Source organism: Esox lucius, chromosome 10 (assembly GCF_011004845.1).
Source record: "Esox lucius isolate fEsoLuc1 chromosome 10, fEsoLuc1.pri, whole genome shotgun sequence".
Lineage (NCBI taxonomy): Eukaryota > Metazoa > Chordata > Actinopteri > Esociformes > Esocidae > Esox > Esox lucius.
Genome location: NC_047578.1, coordinates 19,278,691 through 19,297,149, shown reverse-complemented (window position 1 = coordinate 19,297,149; position 18,459 = coordinate 19,278,691). Strand labels below are relative to the sequence as shown.

The following is an 18,459-nucleotide window of genomic DNA, read 5'->3' as shown; positions in this document are numbered from 1 at the left end:
TTGAAGCTTGTCCCTTTGACCTCTAATTCTAAATCACTTGTGGTTTTGAAGGCAACTGTCATAATGTAGTCTAGCAACAGGTTAATAGCTCTTACATGGAATCATAATATGAAATACAAAATACTTAAAAATTAGCCAACTGCTGTGGGGTGCTAATGGCCTACATTTAAGTGTTTGAAATGTTGACATCTCACCGTTGGCCTAACGATAAAAGTCACCAGAATAAAAATTTATATTTTGCATAATATTTTAATTAGCATATTGCTAAATACGCAGATATTTTGGGCTGGTAATTAATGGGCTATGAGCAGGGGGTGAAAGAGTCTAGCTGATTAATTTTCTGTAAACAGGGGTAACTACATTCATTAAATTATGTTGGTGAAGCTGCAGTAGAAGGTTTACAGTACAGCCTCCATATACAGTGGGGCAAAAAAGTATTTTGTCCGCCACCAACTGTGCAAGTTCTCCCACTTAAAAAGATGAGAGGACTGTAATTTTCATCATAGGTTCACTTCAACTATGAGAGACAAAATGAGAAAATAAATCCAGAAAATCACATTGTAGGATTTTTCCTCTGTAAAATAAGTATTTGGCCACCTACAAACAAGCAGGATTTCTGGCTCTCACAGACCTGTAACAACTTCTTTAAGAGGCTCCTCTGTCCTCCACTCGTTACCTGTATCAATGGCACCTGTTTGAACTTGTTATCAGTATAAAAGACACCTGTCCACAACCTCGAACAGTCACACTCCGAACTCCACTATGGCCAAGACCAAAGAGCTGTCAAAGGACACCAGAAACAAAATTGTAGACCTGCACCAGGCAGGGAAGACTGAATCTGCAATAGGTAAGCAGCTTGGTGTGAAGCAATCAACTGTGGGAGCAATTATAAGAAAATGGAAGACATACAAGACCACTCATAATCTCCCTCGATCCGGGGCTCCACGCAAGATCTCAAAAATGATCTCAAAATGATCACAAGAACGGTGAAGAAAAATCCCAGAACACCCTCCGTGACCTAGTGAATGACCTGCAGAGAGCTGGGACCAAAGTAACAAAGGCTACCATCAGTAACACACTACGCCGCCAAGGACTCAAATCCTGCAGTGCCAGACATGTCCCCCTGCTTAAGCCTGTACATGTCCAGGTCCGTCTGAGGTTTGCTAGAGTGCATTTGGATGGTCCAGAAGAGGATTGGGAGAATGTCATATGGTCAGATGAAACCAAAATATAACTTTTTGGTAAAAACTCAACTTGTTGTGTTTGGAGGAGAAAGAATGCTGAGTTGCACCCAAAGAACACCATACCTACTGTGAAGCATGGGGGTGGAAACATCATGCTTTGGGGCTGGTTTTCTGCAAAGGGACCAGGACGACTGATCCATGTAAAGGAAAGAATGAATGGGGCCATGTATTGTGAGATTTTGAGTGAAAACCTCCTTCCATCAGGAAGGGCATTGAAGATGAAACGTGGCTGGGTCTTTCAGCATGACAATGATCCCAAACACAGCCCGGGCAATGAAGAAGTGGCTTCGTAAGAAGCATTTCAAGGTCCTAGAGTGGCCTAGCCAGTCACCAGATCTCAACCCCATAGAAAATCTTTGGAGGGAGTTGAAAGTCTGTGTTGCCCAACGACTGCCCCAAAACATCACTGCTCTAGAGGAGATCTGCATGGAGGAATGGGCCAAAATACCAGCACCAGTGTGTGAAAACTTGTGAAGACTTACAGAAAACATTTGACCTCTGTCATTGCCAACAAAGGGTATATAACAAAGTATTGAGATTAACTTTTGTTATTGACCAAATACCTATTTTCCACCATAATTTACCAATAAATTCATAAAAAACCCTACAATGTGATTTTCTGGATTTTCTTTTCTCATTTTGTCTCTCATAGTTGAAGTGTACCTATGATGACAATTACAGGCCTCTCTCATCTTTTTGAGTGAGAGAACTTGCACAATTAGTGGCTGACTAAATACTTTTTTGCCCCACTGTACAGTAGATATAATGCCAAGTCAAATTATTTCCCCCATTATGATTTTCTTTATATTTGCATACTGTTTTTGCCCATTCTTTGAAAAATTGCTCGAGCACCATCAAGTTGGATGGGGACCTTTGTTGAACAGCAATTTTTTACTCTCTCAACATATTCTCAAATGGATTGAGGTCCAGCCTGGGCCACTCAAAGACATTCACATACTTGTCCCAAAGCCACTCCAACCTTGTTTTGGCTGTGTGCTTTGGGTCATCTATCTTTCAACAAAACAATCTTCATGCCAGTCCTGTGGAGGTCCTTTATGCTCCGGATCAGATTTTCTGCAAGGACCTCTCTGTATTTTGTTCTGTTCATCCTTCCCTCAATCCTGACCAGTCTCTCAGTCCCTGCCTCCTAGAAGCGTCCGCATAGTGTGATGCTGACCCCTCCATGCATCACGGTAAGGATGGTGTTCTCAGTATGATGTACAGTATGTTAGGCTTGCCCCAAACATAGTGCTTAAAAAAAATAGCTATTTTGGTGCTATCTGACCATACATTCTTCACCCACGTGCTCAGTGTCTCATACATGCCATCTGATAAACTCTAGTTAAGATTTGATGTGAATAATTTCCCGTTTGACACTCCCATGACAACCACTTTTGTGAAGCATCCAGGCATGCAGTGTCTCCCAGCTCAGCCATTGAAGTCTGTAACTCCTTTAGAGTTCCCACAGGCATTTTGCTGGCCTCACTGACAAGTGCCCTTCTCACCCAGATACTCAATGTTTGAGGACAGTTGGTTATTGACAGATTCACAGTAAAATCCATGCCATATTATCTACATTTTTTAATAATGGACTTGTGCACTGGGGGATACTACCCCTGTTTAGAATAACCTTATTCTGAATTGGCTTTGAATGTCTGTTTGTCTTTGTAGCTGTTGTAAGGAATTTCTAATATCCAACAGTGGAATATTTGTAAGACAGATGGATTTAACCTGAAATCATGTGAAACACCTTAATTGCACACAGGTAGGCCAACTAATTGTGACTTCCAAAGACAATTGGTTGCACCACAGCTCTTAGGTGTCTCATAGCAAAGGAGGTGAAAACTTACTCAAACAATAATTTGCTGTTTTATATTTCTAATACATTTTGAACAATCTGCAGAATTAGACTTTTTTGTGTTGATCACTCTTGATGAAATCCATTACGACTTCATGCTGTCACACCATAAAATGTGGAGACATCCAAGAGCCTGAATACTTTTGAGAAGCACTTTATAGTCTTTTTCATCTTCAACCAAAACTTACATAACCTTATCAAGGGAAAAGGGGCCATTACCAGTTTTTGTGTAAGTGAGCAATTACATTCATACAGTTGACACAGGGTGTTGTACAACATTGCTAATGAATATGTTAAATAAATATAATTTTACTAGCAGTAGAATTATATACAGGATCAGTTTACTACTTTTCATAATGCAGTAGTGGATGTTGCAAAACATAGCATAGGTCCATTTAGGCAAACCTGGCATAAGGAAAAGAAGGCAAGAACCAAGCCAAAAGTAAGTACTGGGCATGTGATTTTCAGCTTTGCACATGCTCATTTTGGTAAGGTCTTCAGAGCACATTGTTTATATTTTCACCACATGAATTGCACAAGTACTTGCTTGCCAAGTTCACATAAACCAAGAATTATGCAAGCAGGAAATTCAAATAAGATGCAGATGAATGAATTCCTTGAACATGAACCAAAAATCAAGTAGCACCAGATTTTGGAGCAACATTATCAGTATTAAAACGGCTAGTCTAAAGACAATATGGAAACATCTGTTTTTTTTCTGATTACTGCTGAGAACCATTGATAAGACTAAAACAATATTTCAGTTATTAAAAACTAACAACTGTATTCTATGATGCAGTTAATGTATGATTACAGAGTGAGAAAAAGGACTGTAACAATACTAGAAAATGTGAAAATTACTGCCATGCTTTTTGTTTAGCCTCAAACAGATTATGAGGCTTGAAAAAAAACTATGTGGCGGTCAGCCTTATTAGCTGCAATTGTAATGTCTTGTCATTTTGTAAAGAACTTTCAGCTCACAGTGGTGTTACCTAAAAACAGTACTTGCTTGGTGAAACAAAAAACATTCATTCAAGTGTGAGAAAGTTATTCCCCCTACAGTAGTTAAATAATCCCAATGAAAGAGATTAGTATTTTGGTAACCACCAGGCCTGATTGGGCCTAGCCCTTCCCAAAATAAATAGCGTTGTCCCTTACCATCAGTGATGTTTTAGCCAAAAAGGTTTGAGGCCAGCAATCTTGCCACAAATTTCTGAAGACTTTAATAAAACCTTTTGTTAATTCATATTTGTCTGGAAAGAGTTACAAAGCCATTTCTAAAGCTCTGGGACTCCACAAAAAAACCCATTTTGTTAACTATTTGTCTCAAAATAGAGACAAATAGTTAATCTCCCCAGGAGTAGCTGTCCTGCCAAAATCTGTGCAAGAGCAAGCAGACAAATCTTTCAGTAAGTCACACAGATACCTAAAGCAAAATCCATCGATCAGCCACCCTCTCCGACCACACCTAAAATTTTAACAATTAAAAAGGAGTTTGCAAAAATGTGATTCATGCCATTGCTGTTGCCAATGGTTATGCAAACATTCTCAATCACTCAAGGATAATCTCCCGTTTCAATTACGTTTGCAGAGCTGAAACTCTTAAGAGCCATGCTGTTATGTATGGGAGACAAAATCTCGGTGCCACTCGCTATCTTAAAACAGATGTCTCTGCCAGCAGGTGCAATTACAATTCAAACATACATTGAAAAAGTGTCTAGCATTTGAACAATGTAAATAGAAACAAATAATTAGTTTCACTTAAGGAGATACAAATTATCATGGAGGGCTATTAAAAATAATTAAATCTTACTTTCTAGGTGGCCTGCATTGCAGTCTGTGGCTGCCACTCCTATGTGTTGTTACATACAATTAAGGGATTAGACCAGGTATTAAAATAAAGAAAACAACATACAGAACCACTAAAACCAACTTTTTTTCTATGAATCACAACAAGCTTTGGATCAATGTTACCACACGACAGTCAGGGAAGTAATGGCCACATAATGCTTCACCAAAAAAGTAATTTAAGACCAGACATAGGGTCATTGGATGGCCATGCTTCCAGGGAATTCTGTCCCCAATCCCATAACACATGTTACTCAGTGTGTCTGTCAGATAACATCAGGTTTTGGTTGACAATCTGATAACAAATCAGCAAAAATGCGGTTGTAACATGTGTTGAAATAATAGATGTAAGTAACAAAGGTTTTGACCGAGAGTAAGGGTGTGGGTTCATGTCAGTCATTAGGACGGCATAACTAGAACAACTATTAATAAAAGGCAGATTCAAGCATTATAGACGTTACATTTTCATGCAAAAATGTTCACTTCTTACAGAACGGACAATCAGAATATACAAAATATAAAATAAACCTTTGATGTTTGGGAATAGGGTTATTTCTCCTTTGCCCACCATTACAGACTGCATGTTACATAATTGCATCCATATAATATTTTGTTGAAATACAGGATAATTTGACCTCGAACATAATTAAGCTAATTGACTGCACCAAAATTGACAATTTAAATTTACAGGATTCAGATAATATTCAATAAATATGGTACCCATCATCCAATCTGGGACCAACTTCTTCCGATCACGGACCAATAAAATGGCCACTGATGGATTCCCATACCAAGGGCCACAAACCCTTTTGCCTACTGTAGTAAATAATAATTTGATTAAATTATCTTCAAGCCCCTCATATTTACCAGACAATATATTTGCTCACCACAAATACACATCTCACCCATCCATTTGTAGTTTTTAGTGTATGTTTCTTAAAGATTAAATATATTGCATAAAAAAGGCTAATGTTATTGCGGTTTTCTGCTATTCATCCTCTTGGCCTTTCATTCAAAATATTCACAGATATCGAACCTATAATATAAGTAAAAAAACAAAAAAAGCAAAATAAATAACTATCCATGCCTAATTATGCCAGATTCCGTAAATGATCATTTTAATGGTTAGATTTTTCTGTGATTTTTTTTCTATAATCTGTTGTCTCCCCAGGGGGCAAAGTGTAAGTAAATGAATCGTTATTCATGAAGAGAATCAATGCATTGTGACCTGGTAAATACTGATTGAAAACTAGCCATTTTATTAATGAAATCTGTCTTTCAGTTAGAAAATGATTCACCCCAGTATGAGAATGGCAGCCATATAGTAGCACATTCACAGGTGACCACATACCTATTTATTTTCTTCATTTTAATTTGCTACAAACAGGGTCTATGATCACATATGTTCAATTCAGAAACAATAAACTTTCATGGATACTCAATGTGCAATTTAAACATAACAGGATGGTAGAGTATCCCACGTTAGCGTTGTTACAAAAACATATGAACTCACTATGTTGGATGTCTCCTAAATGACTAAAATGTGGCAGTAATGAACTATTCCTTTTGTCCTATAGGTAGCAAAGACCTGGAGATGCTTCAGACCAGACTGAGCCAAGACATGAGTTCTAGGAGAGATTTGAAAGTTTGCTCAAAATCCCTTTTATTTGGCTTCAATCTTGGAAGGGAAAGGGACATCCAGCTTTAACCCTGTTGTTGGGTCTTAAGTTCTATTAGTTATACCTATCTAGTCACAGGTAGGACCCTGTTTAGCTCCTTCTGCTTTAAGGTTCAACACATTGTGCAATTCAGAGATGCCACCATTGTAAAGAGTGGTTATTAGCCTGTTCAGGGCTTTTCTATCAGACCATTCTCATCTGAACTCTAACAAGGTGTGCCTGCTCTACTTATTTAACTGCAGCCACATGATTCACTGTGTGGCTGTTTGTGTTAACAAGCAGGTAACTACCTAATAGTGGTCTGTGAATGGATGATATAAAAAACGTTTTGGAAATCTGACAAGGCCTTTACAGACAGCCATAACTGATAAGGTCTGAGTGAGGAGAGAAAGTGAAGGGTAATTTCTAATCCATTAGTATTTATACATTAGGTTTCTGGTTGTGAATGTTACCGTAGACCTGAAGAAGTCGACAGTGTACTGTGTCATTCTTGACATTTCTACAACATGGACTGAGGCAGGGTATACGGACAATTTCAGGGATGTTTCTGAAGACTATGCTTCACAGTAAGTTTTGATATTACTGAATGTGGTAAGCAAGTTTATATGTATAAGACCATATGCAATTCAAATCTAACTACACTTTCTCTTTCTTTTTGTAGTGCTATGGCCTTCACAGTTACCAGATCTCAACCCTATTGACCATCTAAGGGACATTTGGCACTGATGTGTTAGACAGTGATCTGGCCCACCATCATCTAAACACCAAATTAGGTAATATATTATGGACAAATTGTGTTCTGTCACTCCAGTAGAGTTCCAGAGACGTAGAATTTATACCAAGTCACATTGACTTTGTTGGTTTTTCCTTTAATTTGTCACCCACATTTTTATGAAAAGATACCTTTGTTTACATTGAGAAAATTTTGTAAAATCTAGCCAATGTTACGGTTGACTAGCATAGCCAGCTAATGCTGTAAACATGTCTGCTCAGGAAGCCCTTTCATTAGCCGTCTCACTTTCAGCTAATTTAATTTTGAATCACTATTTGGCTTCAATTTCTCATTTTTTGTAACAGACTTAAAGAAACAGTCAATCAATTATAATTTAGGTAACAAAACAGCATGTGCACAGAAAGATGTGTCGAGTGTGCTAGAATAGAGTTTAGTAAAGGATTGTACAGCGGCATATGCCAATACATGAGGCAATCCTTCTAAAAGAGTTTTGGCAAAATGTTTACAATGTGCTCTGCAATGTTTAAACCAGATGAGCTCTCAAATAGCAGCTGCACAATGCCATGGCATGAAGTTGTATGCAATGAAACATGGATATTGATAAACAGACTGTAGTTTGAAATACAAAATGTTCACTTAAGCGAAGTATATTTAGGTGGTTTGAATTTCAAAACACTGACAGTGCAAACCTCTAGCCAATATATTCACTATGACTGAGGGAACATGTTTTAGCCTACATAATGTCAGGCATATGGGCAACTTTATAACACAATCACAAAGTATTTCCAACATTTATTGTTGACAAAAAGCAAACAAAAGGCAAAGCTGCCTCAGGCTTTATTGGGATTATATAAATAATATTATTTACAAATCAACGTACTGCATATCAAGTAGAGTGGAAGGCACAAACAAAACAGAAATTTGTGTTAAATTCTTGCCAAAAGCTTGAGGCACTGATGAAAACTTCAGAATTGTCATTAAGCAATTCTTTACAGTAGTAACCTATTCCCCTTCTCTCTAAAATACACAGGGATCACCAAACCACAGCCAAAAGCTCTCAAGGACCAACATGTGTGGAGTTGCAGAATTCTTTAACATAAAATGTCTTGCAGTTAAAAATTTTCACATTTATAATTCAAACAAGACCGGCCTGTTATTACTGTGAAATGGCATTGTCAAAACTTAAAATGCTTATGATTCTACAATTTCTACCCTCAACTGTTATTTTTATATGTAGAAATAATAATACAAAATGATCCACAGACCACCTGTAGTACACCGCAGACCACCAGTTGACAACCACAGCTCTAGGATCATGGTTGCCCAGGCCCAACAGCCGCATCAAAAAGATCAAACCCCGGTCATCAGTGAAGCTGACCAATATAGAGACAAGGGCTTTGGTAGAATGCAATCTAAGGCTTTGTGTAAATTTGAAGCATTCAGTTAAAATCTAAGTATTCTTTGGAACTATGGAAGAATAATAATTTAGTTGGTTGGTCAATGGTCAGAAGTCAATCATGGCTAAGAATACTACACAGTAGTCAGTGTAAACTAAAATATGAATTATTGAAATTATGACATAGAATACATCATGCCATTAAATTTACTGGTGTCGGAGCTAGGATAACAAAGATTCTGAAGCTAGCTGGCTGTCAACTGTCGCCAGCTGCACCCAGCTGTGTTGATGATTCTGTTTCCTGTTCAAAAGCCCAAGCAACATTTGAAATGTAACTAATTTTAAGCACTCTACATTCTCCTATACTAGATAGTGTGCTCGCACGTGGTTTCTTGGAAATAGGGATAGGATAAACGTGTACATTTTCAAACACAACCAAAAACTTGTGTGGTCCAGAGATGAGAACTCCACCCATATACAGCTCTGCACCTTTTTCTTTCCTTTCCAAAAAAGTCTAAAAGGAAAGTTTTGAGTGAGGAACAGAAGGGTTAAAATTAAGAGACCACTGCAAATTGAACGCTTCTGTTCCTCACTCAAAACTTTCCTTTTCAACTTTTTTGGAAAGGAAAGAAAAACATGCAGTAGTCTCTTAATTTTTTCCGGGGCTGTATGTCAAAAGGCTGGGTTTCCAACTAATAGATTGGTCAACATTTTAAAACCTGTATTTTTTTCATATTGATTTCAGGCTTCACATTTGCCTTTGGAGTCTATTGCTATTGGGCGTCTGTCAACATGAGTAACAAAAGAGATGTCAATGGAAGGTTTGGGAGCCATTACGAGTTCAGAAATCTGGGGGGAAAAAATCTAAAAAAAAACAATACTTCAGAACAAAATTAAAAAGGAAAGCGCTGGTGAGCTGAGCAATCACAAATGGCAGCTAAGCTTAAAAAGCGGACACTCACCACAATTATGGGTGGGTATTGGCAAGTACTTTGCGATTGCGATACGATATCTATCACGATACACGTTACGATTCAGTACATCACAATTCTTCACAATATCACATCTGAATCACAATATTTATTGAAGTGCTAAAGAAAACCTCATAATATTAGGAAATATACGTGAAAGGATAATCTTTAGCTAATCCCCATTAAGCAACTCCTAATAAACCCCTAACTTCTAAATTTAGACTCCTTTTACACCCCAATATAATTCTAGAATGCTGCAGTTGATTACTGAAAATTCGCAAAATAAATTATATTTTCTTACACATTTCAAACAGACATTTGGTTAAAACGATATATAGCGACAAGTTGAGCCAGCAGTCAAATTAGGTCTGTACAGCTGATAATAATGTGTGATCAGAATAAAGTAAGCACAAGGCAAATCTCAAGACATACAACTTTTTATAAATGAAAAGGGGAAGTACGTGGTGTACATCTTTTGGCAAATGCAGGATATCATGGCGATCAAGTGACAACATCGTCAGCGAAGCACATCATTACTGCTTCTTGGATAGCTAGTGAAAGTGACAGCTTGTTGCTGCAAAAGCAAAACAGTTGCAAGGAAACATTTATTTTAGTTTGACAGACGAAACGAACCAGACAATTAGTTGTATTGTTAGCAATGGCATTTTACATATTTAAATGAAATCAGAAGAAACGCGAGAAAACCAACTAGTCAGCCGGCTACACAACAACTGCAACAATTTTTATTACTAGACTGAGCAAGCAACCATTCGAGCTCCACAGCTGATGTGCCTGTCTATCAAGTTATCATGACAGGGTTGCTGTTATTACCAACATTTCACAGCATAAAATATGGACAACACAAAACTTGTTACTAGACATAAAGATCTGTTGTGTCATTAGAATTCTGTGAAGCCACCAAAAACAACGTTTACAGTTTCCATTAATAATTATAACAATAGCCACAACGAGGGCTGTGAATGTGCTTTTGCCAAAAACCTAATGCTTTAGCAATTAAAACGGAGGAATACGGACCAGGTCAGAACGGCATTTGGGCCTACATATTTCAAGTAACTATTTATTACGTTATTTTAATGAACTGAAAGTTTAATGCCACAGAACAAGCAAGTAAGTCACTGTTAAGAAAAATTTTAAATGGTCTTTGTTTTCAGTATGGTTGCATAACTGAATAAATGCATTGATGTGTAATGCTCTTATTAGAGAAGAGCAGTGAACATTTATATTGTACCAGTGAACAGTAACATAGTGGGAATCACGTCATATGATATGTCCATTTTCAGATGTCCGGGATCTTTAATATTAGCTCATTAAATTGGACCATGACGTTTATATTTCGATTAAATGTAAAAAGCATCACCACAGACTATGAGCCATGTTAATGTTCTATCTGATTATTTGAATAATCAAGCATTTTAAGCATTGAATAATCAATAATTGAAATTATCGATAGCTGTAGCTTAATTTAGATTTTTCAATAATTCAATAAAAATGTGAATGTTTTTAGGTAGATAATTGTCTTTACCTGAAAACACTGCATTGCATTATCCAATGTTTTAATATGATTGAGTTTGAACACTACATTAGTGGAAATTCCCATTGTGGAAAGTTCCAAGTGTATATTGTGATATTAACCTACATAAATTGATAAGAGAAGAATTTAGATTTTTGCCCTACTGCCCAATGTACCACAATCGCTTGGGGTTCAGCAATTTTGTGTTTTCACTGTGACAGAACAAGGGTTTGTCACATAGACTATTGTTATTTCACAATGTTTTTTATCAAATAGTAGGGGGGAGAGTAATGTAACCCACTAACATTGTACTCGCTCTAACTCAACACTGCTCGCCCGGAGTGAGAGATTTGATTGCATAGAGAGGCAGTCCAACAATTATCGCAAGCGATTTATGAACTTAAGACAATAATATATTATTATTGGAAGAAGGTTACTTTCAAAAACAGCCATCACAGACATATATAACAAAGTCGGACCGGACGTACGAGTGGTGCTGTCGAGGGCAGACAGTCACTCCCTAACGACAGACACGTGGCCCACTGTAAACATGACACCATGCATGTCCATGACTGGCCACATTATTACACTGGACTGGAAACTACAGTCAAAATTCCTTCAGTCAAGTTTCTTCCCCGACAGCCACACAGTGAACAAATTGCTGATGCCCTAATCGAAGCACTGCAAGAATGGCAATTAGATGAGGATAAACGCACTGCCGTAACCACGGTCAATGCAGGTAACGTTTCCCCAGCTACCAAGGCCCTGAATTGGCTGTGGTTTGGCTGTGGTTTGGCTGTAACAAACACACTGCAGGTCCAAAGGCAAAGAACGCACTCCTGGAGTGCCATTACCGCAGCATTCTCCCTGTTCGCATCAAGACAGGACTGAATAAGAAGCAGGAGGAATAAGGACTGCCAGAATATGGACTAGTCAACTGCGGTGCTGTGTATTTCCCCACTCCAAGAAAATCCCATGATGGTTTCATCTTTCTATAAAAAAATTCAAAAGCTAGGATACCTGATGAAAATTATTATTCAGTTGCTTTTTAATTTACAGGAGTGTGTGACACGCTGAGGTCCCAAGCAGGCAATGAAAGCGGATTCTCAAATAGGCGCAAGCCATCCGGCACGTACAGACGGACAACAGAAAAGGCACCTCTTACTGACATGGCAGGAGGAAGATGTCCTGCTACAGGTTGTCAATAAGGAACTGAAACTAGACAGAATTGATATTTTGTCCCGAGAAAATTAAGTTTCATCACCAGGACCTCTGTCCTCCCAATACTACAAATGTGCAGGGAGAATAAATTGGCTCTCAAACTATAAAATCCCGCTAACCATAGCAATAAAAGATGGAATTCTACGCTGGAAGCCAAATATCAAATGTATTAAGTGAAAAACTTGCTGCACAAATGTAACCTCCTTGATCCTCTGCACCACATAGGACGAGTCCACCACACTGACTGAGACAAAGGCTTAGTTTGAGGCCGATGTGGTGAAACTGTAGAGTCAAACAGCAGTAAGTCCAGTGACCATCAGAGTGGAGGAGCAAGCTCCAGAAAAAAAGTCACTTTGGGTAGAAAAAAAACAGCTGCTGCTGCTGGGCCCATCTCCTCAGTTGAGGAGCGAGTAAAAACTGAGATGTGATCAATGGAGAGCAAGAGCTGCTTCTCTGGTGGAGAGTGAATTAAAGACACGTTCCATTACTGTGTAGGGTGGCCCTGAATATACTTGTGGTCTTATGCCAGAAGTTCGCCATCAGAACGGGCCTTCAGCGCAGCAGGGAATGTTGTCAACCCAATTCAAAACCTGCTTCTTCTCCTTACTGGTTGACGACATACATCCGAGAACATATTTTAGGCCTGTAGGCTAAATGTTCAATTTTTTTCATAGGCCTAGTTGTTTGTCTATGGTTTTGCACTTTATATATTATTCTTATATTGTAAGGTTATAAATGTGTAATTGTGAGGTTATAGAATAGAACATTGTATATTCATATGATCTTCTGAGAATAATATTCTTGAGTCATTGACAGATATACAGTGGAGATGTACCTTGGTAAGAAAAATTGAGACCTGGGAAAACCAACAGGCAACTGCTGCATCTCAGAGAAAACATTCCTTATTTATTAATTTCAGCTAGTTAATAGAAGTTGTTACAGATATAGACCAATAAATAGAAAAATGTAGGTTATCTGCAGCGCAAAAACTTCTGGTGGACTGAAATAGCAAGGTTAATGGGATAGTTCTTCCAAAATTCATATTTCTCTGAAGATTCACATACCAAGTGACGTTCCAGAAGGCCCATAGTCATTTTTTCAAGCAATCCATTATTCAGTTCTGCCCCAGTCTGTAATTAGCATTATTACCATCGTCCAAACTCATGAATGGAAACGTTTCGTGCCGCTATCGCAAAGCTGCATTGCAAGCGGAATACTACTCCAAAATAATTAAAACAACATTCAGTAAACTGTAGCATTGATTTTTAAAAACTGTACACTGACGAAACAGCCGGCGGAATTGGCTGATTTCAAACTGGCACTATCAAACTATTTCCTATAGCCCCCATACACAGCTTCTGTACTTCGGCAGTGATGTCATTGAGGTGATGGTGAACTTTAACCTCAACATACTATGTGAAGATAGGTTGATTCACTTAGCTTTTTAAAACTGTTGCTAGTTTACACTTATGTATATTATCGCTATATTTTTGCTTTATATATTTCTTCATTCTTACTACGTAGAATTTCATTGTGCAGGATGATGCCGTGTTATTTGGTACGTTTGATAAATAAACGTTGAACTTTTAGATTTCCTTTGTGTCGATGTCATCTTCTGCTTGCTCGTTTGCCTGCTCATGGATCTTGAGTTAATCAAATTCTACCCTGTTTGCAATTGTAACAATACCTCTGCCTCTCCCGAGTTGTATTGTGGGACAATCAATGGAGCAACTTTGCCAACGAGACATACAGTTTTTGCGAGAAACATTTTAATACAGAGGATTGTGCCCCATGTTCACTTAGAAGAGGACTAAAGGCGAATGCAATTCCATCAAGTTATCAAGTTCAACCTGTGGATGCAACACAGAATGTAAACACTACGTCTGATTGCTGGGTTATAGTACACAGAGTACACATTGCCTCCAGATATTCTGGGCAAGGGTTGGGGTTTAATGTGTTCACCATCGCTGAGGTGACTGTTTGAGGTGAATATCAAAGACTAAACTTACTTTTTAGCTAGCGAATTCTAACTTTACTGTGTACTCTTTCTGAAGAAACACGTGGATTGATATAACTGTTAACAAAACTGACCGGTAAACACAGGAAGTACCCGTTTATTTGAAATGAGAATTATATTGCAAGGAGGAATACAACATTGTCATGTTCTTTGAGGTAAACAACACCACTTTTCTTGGTTTGGAGTGTTTTAGAGTCATTTTCCGTTTGCAATACAGCTTTGCAATAGGGGTACATATGGTTTCCATTCATGAATTTGTACAATGCTAATTACTGACTGAGACATAGCTGAATAATGGATTGTTTGAAAAAATTACTATGTGCCTGAAAAACCAACTGGGAGTAAGGGGACTGTCACTGAAATATGATTTTTGGACAAACTATCCCTTTTAAATTCAACCGCGTTCCCAAGCCTCTGGCCTATTTCTATTGTTTGGTCCGTGCGATACGACACTTAAGTATAAAATTAAATTAATTTTTTTAATAAAAAGCAATATAGATATATTTGTATATCTATAGACCTAGCTACACTAACATTAGGCCTAATTAACATTTGCCTCATCAAACCTTTCCATATACCGAGACAATATTTCAGGACGCTATGGCGGTATGAAAAAATTGATACCAACCCTGATGGGCATACTTTTAATAATACTAGTGCCATTATTATGAGGCATTTGGGAAACCCATTTACAGTAGGGAATACCAATAAGCATTTTTCAATTAAAGATAATCTATAATGGCTTTTGTTAAGACATCAATTCAAGATATTTTTTGATTATTTTCGTGTGTTCTGATATAGGTCTCTTTTGATTGGATTTGTGTCAAAAATTCAAGAACTTCTAGCATTGGGAAACCAGTGTCAGAGAGAATAAATAATATAATGTATTCCTGTTAAACATTGTCCATATCATGCTTAAAACGTAAGAACACGAATGTGCCATTGTATTATTTGGGAGAACTATCCCTTTAATGCCACAGAACAATTTTGAATGGAAGAACAGACGGAATGCTTTCTGGTCACAGATCAGCAACAAACTGAACAGTTTGAAATAAGGTCTGGCTTGAATTGTTAGGATGATCGAGCAAATTATTTATATTATTAGCAGAAGCTATGTGGATGTATAGGCTACCCATAGAAAATGTTATTATAATTTTAATAAAGATTGAAGAACTGCAAAATGTATGTATTGGGGTGTGGCGGTAGCAGCAGAAACAGCTACATCTGGTGGGCAAACCCTGATACTTTCACAGTAATTGGTGTAAAATGCAAGTAATTTCAATAAAGGAGGGAAGAAAACATTCACAGATAAACAATGAAAAAGCTATAATGTAAGAGAAAGCTCAATACTTCTTGTCAGATATAGAATAAACTATACACTCCCAATTGCTGTGGGGAATATCCATAGGATGTGGGGTCCGTGGGTGGCTTTAGCCTACTTTATTGCATTACTCATTGTAAAGAATTATCTTCCAAAATTGATATTCTGTACTTTATTTCAATCAATATAAAATACATTCTAATAAACAAAATCACCAATGTGAGCATTACTTTGGTTAAATTCTCATATCAATATATTTCAACAAATCCTCTTTACTGTGCTTTTTGAAGTGGAATGACCCTAACTGATACTCTAAATACTCCAATAAAGGGTCACTCCTTGATAATTCTGACATCACCTACTGTCTCCTCTTACACCATCTAGCAACAATCAAGTAATCATAAATTGCCAGACAAGTATATTTTATCCTGTTTGTATTGTTTCCAGACAGGGTACACAAGTAGGAATAGACAAGACCAAAAACATTTTTTGGTTCAAACAGGCTACAGACAGTTCTATTTTGATTAATCAAAATCAATGAATGTGTAGATTTTTGAAGTGAGGTAAGGTGTATGTGTATTCGTATAACCCGAACAACAAATCGCACTAGATAAATAACAGCTCGTGTGATTTGAGAGCACACAGTACATTTGAACTGACCGTGTGGCAATGGCTGACAACATTTTAAATAATCGTTGGCACAATTAGGAGCACGTCGAATAGAATTAAAAGACTTACATTTTAATCAACTTGGTGTAAGCTAACTGTAGTCTATTAATACTTGTGATACAACTTTTGAAAAGCAAACAAAAGTATTTTGCAATGGGTGGAATTTACCATACTGTCACCGGGCAGTATTGGCGCGCCCTGCCAGTGCCAGCAGTGTGCCGCTGAAGGCGTCACCTCATTTAACCTATTTGGATATCTAGCGCTAAGCCAGGCTACTAGCAAGCTAGCTTGCTACTGTAGCTTCAATAAGCTGCAGTACTCCACAAAACCCAAAGCTAGCTATATAGCTAAGTACACTAGTTAGCATATAACATTCTTAATAACTAGCTAGTTACCTACCTAATCCAAATCGTGCCTCGATTTACAGGAATAGTATTGTTCAATTTAATTAACTTCTAAGACAAAACGAATGTACTTTTAATAAAATACAAAAATTAAAACTATACGTTTCTCTGGTGACAAGAGGAAGGCAATGACTGGACAGTCCAAGTATTTCGGAGGTTTTACTTTACTTGAAAACCTATGTAGCTACAGCAGCTAACGCATTAGTATAATAAACTCAGCACTAGCGTTAGTCACAAAACGGTGGCCAAATCTTAAGATATTATGGGACTACTGTACTTAGCAAGCTACGTAAACAGACTCTAATCTAAATAACTAACCAGGTCGGGAAGCAGTGTTGAGGCACGAGTCTTTTGCACGTTTTCAACTTCAGAAGTGAGCTGGGTCGCGAGCTAAAATGCAAACTAGCTAGGTGACCTGGCAAGCTAGATTTTCAACACCGATACATTCAGGTGCCCACTTCAAATGGGCACAATAAAAGTTGAATCTTGAACGTATTATTTTTGTATTTACACAATTCTAAATTGTTACATATTAACTTAAACTTAAAGTTAAGGTATATGGTTAAAAAGAACTAGACTATATGTTTTTTTTTTTCTTGGCATGATTTGATGGCATGGCAAGGTGATTCTAATTCAAGTGTGACAGCGCGCAAGTACAGTAGTGATGGAAGGGACGTCGCTAACACAACCACACGAGCTGTGCCAGCCAGGCGGCTATCTCGCTTACTACCAATCGGTTATAACTTCATTTTTCAAATTTGTTTTGTCAATATTCTTCACAATCAAAAATATTATGCTTTATATAGCTGATATTCTTACCTTCCTATAGCTTTTTGGTGCTGGGACGATAAGCCTGCAGTAGTATTCCAAATAATAAGTACTCTGTGGTGAGGCGCATATAGCGCTGGTAATTCTAAAGATTCTGGCATAACCTAAAGAGTAGAAAAAAGTGGTCGTTCATAGGGGATCTACGACAAAAACCACATGATCTTTTACGTCACCATATATTTGCATACGACGCCAACAATATTTTTCATTCAAGTGCCATGTGAATGTACGTAAAAGTTATATGGCAAGACAAATTGACCAAATGTATGATTGTATCTGACAAACTCAGTATATTCGAATATATGTTCAAACACAGTTGCTTTAGTCCTTAGGCAATGACATAACTTATAGGGTTCTATAACCATCTACATAAAACATAACATAAAATGTAATAGTATTTACGTTACATTTACACTGAGATACACAAAATGTATTAATTTTCACAATTCCTCCAGTGATTGATTAAATCAAATACGTCTTCATGCATAATGTTTCACTTGAATTTTGTAGGTACAGAGATTACAAAAAACTGTTAATTCATAATGTAAAATACCACACATTGAAAGAAGATATTGGCAAATCAATATAACCCACAATTAGCGGTTAAATGAATATTATAAACCTTTCATTAAGACTATTACTGTTACTAATGTGGGACATCTATCACATTTCAAATGTTTCATAAAATATATAAACCTACATTAAAATATTGATTGACAGGCATGGTCACCAATGCAAT

At 37.4% G+C, this 18,459-nt stretch overlaps 1 protein-coding gene across 4 annotated transcripts in view; it reads right to left on the bottom strand.

The window, feature by feature from the left end:
• LOC105028045 (zinc fingers and homeoboxes protein 2-like) overlaps positions 1 to 17,854 on the bottom strand; it is a 35,984-nt gene extending 18,130 nt beyond the window's left edge. For 2 of the 4 annotated variants that reach the window (XM_010900490.2, XM_010900493.2), the window contains exon 1: positions 17,712 to 17,854. The gene's annotated coding sequence lies outside the window, so the exon portion shown is untranslated. Of the gene's footprint in view, positions 1 to 16,887; positions 16,908 to 17,210; positions 17,293 to 17,711 lie in introns of those variants that run through there. The other 2 variants (XM_010900491.3, XM_010900492.3) reach the window with 2 other exon arrangements.
• Between the last annotated feature and the right edge of the window lie 605 nt (positions 17,855 to 18,459).